Source organism: Lagenorhynchus albirostris, chromosome 1 (assembly GCF_949774975.1).
Source record: "Lagenorhynchus albirostris chromosome 1, mLagAlb1.1, whole genome shotgun sequence".
NCBI lineage: Eukaryota > Metazoa > Chordata > Mammalia > Artiodactyla > Delphinidae > Lagenorhynchus > Lagenorhynchus albirostris.
The window spans coordinates 169,179,009-169,189,712 of record NC_083095.1 but is presented as its reverse complement, the minus strand read 5'-3'; positions in this window follow the sequence as shown (position 1 = coordinate 169,189,712).

Genomic DNA, 10,704 nt, shown 5'->3' with positions numbered 1-10,704 from the left:
TTGTATCTTGTAGAAGAGGTCTATCAACTCTCAACACTTGGAGCTACTAAAAGGCTGTTATGATTAAGTCATTCTGATTGAGATTTAACTACTAGAAGAGACTCCCTAAGGATCGTCTACAATATCCACTGGCCGTTCGCTGTTCTGGAGGAAGGGCTTTATCTCGGTTGTGTCCTGGTTTAATTCTGCTCTCAGGAAGTAGAAGCCTTCTACAAGATAACCAGTTCTTTGTGTACTGAGTCTGCTGCCCTAAGTAAAAGGCCCTGGCTACGCACTAGAGAAGTACCTAGGAGTGTACTCAGCCCCAAAGGATGTGTTACATTTAGTAGTCTTACTTCCTGAGTTCAGGATGTGCCAGGACTCTGATGGGTTTTGGTCCGTGAACATGGTTGTTGACAATTACATAGCAAAGTAGGGACACCTACAATGTTTTGCTGGCTAGTCCGAATTCTAGAAGTTTAGAAATGGAAAGAATTCCATATATTGTCTAGACTGATTCTCTCATTTCCAGATGAGAAACCTACGTACAAAGACTCAGACTAACTGTGTTTCACACAGTAAATTAGGGAAATCATCCCTTAAGTCTGCATTAAGAAAGTGAACTTTTACAAGTTATATGATATAGAAAATGCCCTTCCCCACTGTAACCCTGTTAGAGAAATGCATTTTGTAATTATGGTGAAAATCAGAAAATTACCATTAAAAACAAGAAAACTAGAGTAAACGACCCTGCAATGGACTTTTACTCCTCTCCCTGCTTATTTCTTACTGAAACCTAATTAATTATTAAAACATTTATTATGAAAATGTTTAAATGTGTACAAAAATGAGAGAAATTAATAAAATGAGCCCCATATACATAGCCGGTGTCATCACTTACCAATCCATGACCAGTCTTGTTGAACCTAAACTCACCTCTTCCACCTCACATTTTTGAAGTAGATATCACACATTATGTCATTTCATCTGTAAACATTTCAGAGTGTTTCTCCAAAAGATAAGGACTCTTTTTTTTTAAAGCATACCCACAGTACCATTACCACTCCTAAAAATTTAACAATTCCTTAATATAAATAGATTCATAAAGATTCCATAAATTATCCTTTGCTTTAGAACCAGTCCATGCTACCACAATTCGATATAGTTTCATTGCTTTATTCATTGAACAAATACTTACTGAACATTTATATAAATATCCACCGATATTTTGTTTGTAGGGAGGGCTCAAGGGGAAGCCCATGTTCTTACTTTTTGAGAGGCAGTAAAGAATTGAAGAAGGAGAAAGAATTCTGGAACCAGAGTTGGGTCTATAGCTGGGTTGTTTTTTTTTTCCTCATTGAATGTGCTAATTTCTTCATCTATAAAAGGCTCAGTTCCGTTATCTGAAAAGTGGGGATACTGTTGACTATCTAAAAGAGTTACTAGGAGGGCTAAATGAGATTAGATGCATAAAGCTACAGGGCCTGGGGCAAGTCAGCCCTCAAAAATAGCCATTTATCATAAGCTACAAGGGTATATTGTACAACACAGGGAGTGTAGCCAATATTTTATAATAACTATAAATGGAGTATAGCCTTTAAAAATTGTGACTCACTATATGGTACCCATGTAACTTATGTATTATTGTATATCAGCTATACTTCAATTGTTAAAAATAGCTGTTGATCTCTCATATTTGTTTATAATGTATAAATACTTAGTTACTAATATTTGTATGACCAAACAGATGCAGCTTTAATTAACTAATGGGATATGTAAACTTAGTTTAAGATTCATTATTCTCTTTCTGAGATGTACAAACAATGCTTTAAAAAAAAAAAAAAACTCACAGACCTATAAAAGAAACTTATGGTTACCAAAGGGGAAAGCGGGTTGTGGGGAGGGTTAATTAGGAACCTGGGATTAACAGATACACACGACTATATATAAAATAGATAAACAACAAGGACCTACTGTATAGGTCACAGAACAATATTCAATATCTTGTAATAAACTATAATGGAAAAGAATCTGAAAAAGAATATATATATGTGTGTGTGTGTGTGTGTGTGTGTATATATATATATATATATATATATATATAAAAATAACTGAATCACTTTGCTGTACACCTGAAACTAGCACAACATTGTCAATCAACTCTACTTCAATTTAAAAAAAGAAGTCTACTTCTCACTCATAAAAACTGAAAGCTGAAGTGTCAATGGCTGACAATTCCGAAGAACCATCAGAGATTTGTGAAGCTTTGTCAGTTCGACAAATAATACTTGATGAATTAATGAGTGAATAAATAAATGAGGAAAATTGGACATTCTCCTTGCTTTCCTCAATATCTTTAAGAAACAGAAAGATTCTTACCCACCTGGAACACCTAAGTGTAAGAATACCAGAAGGATTAGATAACTCTTCCTTTTCAGCTTTTGACTAAGCACCCTTCCAGTACAGGCTCCTATTTTTAAGGGGGAAGGCTTCCATCCGAGGGAAGTCTGGAAGGTAAGTGATTGTTCCGTGATTAAACACTAGAACGTTGCCCAACAGGCTGTTGCCTTTGATGCAGAAGAAATTCTAGTTCATAATTCAGCATTCAGGTAGCACTAATTGTTAATAAACCCTTTGACATTTACTGTTCAGCCTTTTATTAGATTTTTCTCACTACGCCCCTCTGAGGTAAACCACTGTGATTATCCTCACCTCATAGGTGAAGCAACTGAGGCACAGAAAGTTGGCAGAATTTGTTTCGGGTTAGGAGGTGAGTCATGGGGAAGAAGGGCCTGGAACCCATGAGTCCCAGCAGACCCTGCTAAGCTGAGCACCGAGACACACAGCTCTCAGCCCCGTCAGCTGTGCCCATCTCTGGGCAGACCTCTCTTACCAACTTTGAGGTCTTGAATCATACTCATCTTTGCAGCACCATTGCTGACACACCAGGCACAGAGTAAGTGCTCAATGGATGTGAGTGAAATGTTGGTTGAACAATTGAGATTTAGTGCCAGTTTACTTGCAAAGCCCTGATTCTGCCCCCAAAGTCATACGCGGCAAATGATCTGCTGGTTATCTTAATGAGAGTCCAGATTCATGCTCCTCATTCACCCCTACTCGCCCTCAGCCCCCTCAGGTGAGGACCCCTAATCTAAGTCAGGGAAGAAACCACAGACAAGAAAAGCTGTGCTCTCTGGGTCAGGCAGCTGGGTGCTGGTGGAGCTGGAATTCACATGCCCATCTTTTCACTGTATCCAGCTTTGTATAATCCATTCTTTCATTCCAGAATCAGTACTGGGCACCATCTCTGTGCCTAGAATTATGATCCTGGGGTAATGCAAAACTTTACTTATCAAAAACAGGCAATGGCAAAAACATAGTAATAAAGAAGTGAGCCATGGCAAACGATGGTCCTAATCAAAACTATCCTGATCTAGAAACCCCACATGAACATCAGCAGGACCACTTGTCTTTGCTTATTCACTTTCTTTTTCACACCAATCAGGAAAGGTGCAGATGGGGGGCCAGTGATGAGAAGTTGGTGACAGAAATCTCAGCCGGCCACCTTTGACTTCCTGCTCTGCCGTCTACCAAGCTTCAGAGAGGGACTTTCCTAGGTGGCACGTAACCTACATTTTTCAAACAATTAGGTTCTTTTCAGACTGAAACCTATAAGAACAGGAAAAAAAAAATTTAATACAATTCACCTAAAGCAGCAACTACTTTATTAAAAAGTGTGCAAATGTGAAAACTTTTGAGTAAGTTTGAGTGCTGTCCTACTTGGTCTCGTGTACAATTATGCTGCCTGAGACATGTTGGAGGCTACACAGCAAAACACCACATCCTAATGAGTAATAAAGATTACATAACAGTCGAGATAAGCAACACCACCCACAGATTTCATGTAAATGCTAATGTTGAATTCTTGGCCACAAAGTGAAAGAAAAGGGAAGGGATCCCATACAAAATATTACTCCCAACTTCAAAATATTCCTCCCAATCATTACATAAAATTGCGATCGATCGTCACGAGTGTTTATTCATTTTAATAAAAAAATAAATTTTTAATTAATTTTAATTTAATTATTTTCTAATTATTAGTTCTTCGTTTTAAAGGCCAATGTTTTTTTCATTCAAAAAGCAGAGTGCTTGACAAGAACCCTCATGAAAGCCCTGACTGAATGGGCACATAAGCAGTGGTTCATGGACCGATGGAGTAGTCTGGATGGGAAAATCCCATAATCTTCAGTTCCTATTCAGTTCCATTTCACATGGAAAGTTCTTCCAACTTCTAACTTGAATCCCCCTTGCTCACATATAAATGAGACATCTCACCTGGAGAGTAAGTGGGCATTGGAAGCATTTACTTCTTAGAGCAAAATTCCCCAAATTGTCCTCCCCAGATCACTAGTTGCTTAAGATAATAAAAATAACACTAAAAAATAATGATTATTATTATTGGGAGAGGGATGAATTCTGTAATTAAACAAGTTTAGTGAAAACTATATACCATATCCCCACATTAAAAGCTCAAAATGCTTTCTTAGCATATTTAAAAATTTAAGAAGTCCAGTAGTAATGATGCCTGTTTAGTTTTTAAGCAGAGTCTTTTCCCCCCTGCCCAAACATTTGTTATTAGTTCTTAAAATTTTTCTGGGAGCGGAGATAGCTTCAAGATGGCAGAGGAGTAAGATGTGGATATCACCTTCCTCCCCACAAATACATCAAAAATACATCTACGTGTGGAACAGCTCCTACAGAACACCTACTGAACACTGTCAGAAGACCTCAGACTTCCCGAAAGGCAAGAAACTCCACATGTACCTGACCGGGTGGCTGACAGAGTCTTGATGTCAGGCCTGAGCCTCTGAGGTGGGAGAGCCAAGTTCAGGACATTGGTGCACCAGAGACCTCCCAGCCCCATGTAACATCAAATGGCACAAACTCTCTCAGAGATCTCCATCTCAACACCAGCACCCAGCTCCACTCAATGACCAGCAAGCTACAGTGCGGACACTTTATTCCAAACAACTAGCAAGACAGGAACACAACCCCACCCATTAGCAGAGAGGCTGCCTAAAATCATAATATGTTCACAGACAGCCAAAAATCACACCACTGGATGTGGTCCTGCCCACCAGAAAGATCCAGCCTCATCCACCAGAACACCGGCACCAGTCCCCTCCACCAGGAACCCTACACAACCCACTGAACCAACCTTACCCACTGGGGACAGACACCAAAAACAATGGAAACTACGAACCTGCAGCCTGCGAAAAGGAGACCCCCAAACACAGTAAGTTAAGCAAAATAAGAAGACAGAGAAACACACAGCAGATGAAGGAGCAAGGCAAAAACCCACCAGACCTAACAAATGAAGAGGAAATAGGCAGTCTACCTGAAAAAGAATTCAGAATAATGATAGTAAAGATGATCCAATATCTTGGAAATAGAATGGAGAAAATACAAGAAATGTTTAACAAGGACCTAGAAGAGCTAAAGAGCAAACAAACAACGATGAACAACAGAATAAACGAAATTAAAAATTGTCTAGAAGAAATCAATAGCAGAATAACTGAGGCAGAAGAATGCATAAGTGACCTGGAAGATAAAATAGTGGAAACAACTACTGCAGAGCAGAATAGAGAAAAAAGAATGAAAAGAATTGAGGACAGTCTCAGAGACCTCTGGGATAACATTAAACGCACCACCATTCAAATTATAGGGGTCCCAGAAGAAGAAGAGAAAAAGAAAGGGACTGAGAAAATATTTGAAGAGATTATAATTGAAAACTTCCCTAATATGGGAAAGGAAATAGTCAAGTAAGTCCAGGAAGCACAGAGAGTCCCATACAGGATAAATCCAAGGAGAAACATGTCAAGACACATATAAATCAAACTATCAAAAATTAAATACAAAGAACAAATGTTAAAAGCAGCAAGGGAAAAACAACAAGTAACACATAAGGGAATCCCCATAAGGTTAACAACTGATCTTTCAGCAGAAACTCTGCAAGCCAGAAGGGAGTGGCAGGACATATTAAAAGTGATGAGAGAGAAAAACCTACAACCAAGCTGACTCTACCGAGCAAGGATCTCATTCAGATTCGAAGGAGAAATTAAAACCTTTACAGACAAGCAAAAGCTAAGAGAATTCAGCACCACCAAACCAGCTTTACAACAAATGCTAAAGGAACTTCTCTAGGCAGGAAACACAAGAGAAGGAAAAGACCTACAATTACAAACCCCAAACAATTGAGAAAATGGTAATAGGAACATACATATCGATAATTACCTTAAATGTAAATGGATTAAATGCTCCAACCAAAAGACATAGACTGGCTGAATGGATGCAAAAACAAGACCCATATATATGCTGTCTACAAGAGACCCACTTCAAACATAGGGACACATACAGACTGATAGAGAGGGGATGGACAAAGATATTCCACGCAAATGGAAATCAAAAGAAAGAAACCATAAGAAAGCTGGAGTAACAATTCTCATATCAGACAAAATAGATTTTAAAATAATGACTATTACAAGAGACAAAGAAGGACACTACATAATGATCAAGGGATCAATCCAAGGAAAACATATAACAATTGTAAATATTTACGCACTCAACATAGGAGCACCTCAATACTTAAGGTAAATGCTAACAGCCATAAAAGGGGAAATCGACAGTAACACAATCATAGTAGGGGACTTCAACACCCCACTTTCACCAATGGACAGATCACCCAAAATGAAAATAAGTAAGGAAACACAAGCTTTAAATGATACATTAAACAAGATGGACTTAATTGATATTTATAGGACATTCCATCCAAAAACAACAGAATACATTTTCTTCTCAAGTGCTCATGGAACATTCTCCAGGATAGATCATATCTTGGGTCACAAATCAAGCCTCGGTAAATTTAAGAAAACTGAATTTGTATCAAGTGTCTTTTCTGACCACAACGCTATGAGACCAGATATCAATTACAGGAAAAAATCCGTGAAAAATACAAACACATGGAGGCTAAACAATAAGCTACTAAATAATCAAGAGATCACTGAAGATATCAAAGAGGAAATCAACAAATACCTAGAGACAAATGACAATGAAAACACGACAACCTAAAACCTATGGAATACAGCAAAAGCAGTTCTAAGAGGGAAGCTTATGGCAATACAATCCTACCTCAAGAAACAAGAAAAATCTCAAATAAACAACCTAACCTTACACCTAAAGCAATTAGAGAAAGAAGAACCAAAAAAACCCAAAGTTAGCAGAAGGAAAGAAATCATAAATATCAGATCAGAAATAAATGAAAAAGAAATGAAGGAAACAATAGCAAAGATCAATAAAACTAAAAGCGGGTTCTTTGAGGAGATAAAAAAAAAAATAGATAAACCAGTAGCCAGGCTCATCAAGAAAAAAGGGAGAAGACTCAAATCAACAGAATTAGAAATGAAAAAGGAGAAGTAACAACTGACACTGCAGAAATACAAAAGATCATGAGAGATTACTACAGGCAACTCTATGCCAATAAACTGGACAACCTGGAAGAAATGGACAAATTCTTAGAAAAGCACAACCTCCCGAGACTAAAGCAGGAAGAAATAGAAAATATAAACAGACCAATCACAAGCATTGAAATTGAGACTGTGATTTAAAATCTTCCAACAAACAAAAGCCCAGGACCAGATGGGTTCACAGGCAAATTCTATCAAACAGTTAGAGAAGAGCTAACCTATCCTTCTCAAACTCTTCCAAACTATAGCAGAGGGAGGAACACTCCCAAACTCATTCTACAAGGCCACCATCACCCTGATACCAAAACCAGACAAAGATGTCACAAAAAAGAACACTACAGACCAAATATCACTGATGAACATAGATGCAAAAATCCTCAACAAAATATTAGCAAACAGAATCCAACAGCACATTAAGGGGACCATACACCATGATCAAGTGGGGTTTATCCCAGGAATGGCAGGATTCTTCAATATATGCAAATCAATCAATGTGATATAACATATTAACAAATTGAAGGAGAAAAACCGTATGATCCTCTCAATAGATACAGAAAAACCTTTCAACAAAATTCAACACCCATTTATGAAAAAAGCCTCCAGAAAGTAGGCATACAGGGAACCTACCTCAACATAATAAAGGGCATATATGACAAAGTCACAGACAACATCATTCTCAAGGGAGAAAAACTGAAACCATTTCCTCTAAGATCAGGAACAAGACAAGGTTGCCTACTCTTACCACTATTCAACATAGTTTTGGAAGTTTTAGCCACAGCAATCAGAGAAGAAAAGGAAATAAAAGGAATCAAAATAAGAAAAGAAGAAGTAAAACTGTCACTGTTTGCAGATGACATGATACTATACATAGAGAATCCCAAATATGCTACCAGAAAACTACTAGAGCTAATCAATGAATTTGGTAAAGTAGCAGGATATATAATTAATGCACAGAAATCTCTTGCATTCTTATACACTAATGATGAAAAATCTGAACAAGAAATTATGGAAACACTCCCATTTACCATTGCAACACAAAGAATAAAATACCTAGGAATAAACCTACCTAAGGAGACAAAAGACCTGTATGCAGAAAACTATAAGACACTGATGAAAGAAATTAAAGATGATACAAACAGATGGAAAGATATACCATGTTCTTGGATTGGAAGAATCAACATTGTGAAAATGACTATACTACCCAAAGCAATCTACAGATTCAATGCAATCCCTATCAAACTACCAATGGCATTTTGCACAGAACTAGAACAAAAAATTGCACAATCTGTGTGGAAACACAAAAGCCCCCGAATAGCCAAAGCAATCTTGAGAAAGAAAAATGGAGCTGGAGGAATCAGGCTCCCTGACTTCAGACTATACTACAAAGCTATAGTAATCAAGACAGTATGGTACGGGCACAAAAACAGAAATATAGATCAATGGAACAGGATAGAAAGCCCAGAGATAAACCCACACACATATGATCATTTTATTTTTGATAAAGGAGGCAAGAGTTTACAATGGAGAAAAGACAGCCTCTTTAATAAGTGGTGCTGGGAAAACTGGACAGCTACATGTAAAAGAAAGAAATTAGAACACTCCCTAACACCATACACAAAAATTAACTCAGAATAGATTAAAGACCTAAATGTAAGGCCAGACACTATCAAACTCTTAGAGGAAAACATAGGCAGAACACTCTATGACATAAATCACAGCAAGATCCTTTATGACCCACCTCCTAGAGAAATGGAAATAAAAGGAAAAATAAACAAATGAGACCTAATGAAACTTGAAGGAAACCATAAGCAAGATGAAAAGACAACCCTCAGAATGGGAGAAAATATTTACAAGTGAAACAACTGACAAACGATTAATCTCCAAAATATACAAGCAGCTCATGCAGCTCAATATCAAAAAAACAAACAACCCTATCCAAAAATGGGCAGAAGACCTAAACAGACATTTCTCCAGAGAAGATATACAGATTGCCAACAAACACATGGAAGAATGCTCAACATCACTAATCATTAGAGAAATGCAAATCAAAACTACAATGAGGTATCACCTCACACCAGTCAGAATGGCCATCATCAAAAAATCTACAAACAGTAAACGCTGGAGAGGGTGTGGAGAAAAGAGAACCCTCTTGCACTGTTGGTGGGAATGTAAATTGATACAGCCACTATGGAGAGCAGTATGGAGGTTCCTTATAAAACTAAAAATAGAACTACCATATGACCCAGCAATCCCTCTACTGGGCATATACCCTGAGAAAACAATAATTCAAAAAGAGTCACGTACCACAATGTTCATTGCAGCTCTATTTACCATAGCCAGGGCACGGAAGCAAACTAAGGCTCCATCGACAGATGAATGGATAAAGAAGATGTGGCACATATATACAATGGAATATTGCTCAGCTGTAAAAAGAAACGAAACTGAGTTATTTGTAGTGAGGTGGATGGACCTAGAGACTGTCATAGTGAGTGAAGTAAGTCAGAAAGAGAAAAACAAATACCGTATGCTGACACATATATATGGAATCTGAAGGAAAAAAATGATTCTGAAGAACCTAGGGGCAGGACAGGAATAAAGACGCAGACATAGAGAAGGGACTTTAGGACAGGGAGAGGGGGAAGGGTAAGCCGGGACGAAGTGAGAGAGTGGCATGGACATAGATACACTACCAAATGTAAAATAGATAGCTAAGCAGCCGCATAGCATAGGGAGATCAGCTCGGTGCTTTGTGACCACACAGAGGGGTGGAATAGGGAGGGTGGGAGGGAGAAATAAGAAGGAGGAGATATGGGGATATATGTATATGTATAGCTGATTCACTTTGTTATAAAGCAGAAAATAACACACCGTTGTGAAGCAATTATACTCCAATAAAGATGTTTAATAAATAAGTAAGTAAATAAAATACAGGGAAAAAAATTATTTTTCTGGGAAAGACACAGTAGGAGATTCTGCTTGAGATCACCAGTCCAGTGTCTTCGTGTTATACCTGAGGAATATAGAAAGACACGAACTTGCAAAAGTTTTGAATAGGTGAGGGGAGGGAGAATTGAATGAAAGTGGTCAAAAGCTACAAACTTCCAGTTATGATTAATAAGTTCTAGGAATGTGATGTACAACATGATAAATATAATTAACACTGCTGGCTGTTAAGAGAGTAAATCCTGAGTTCTCATCACGA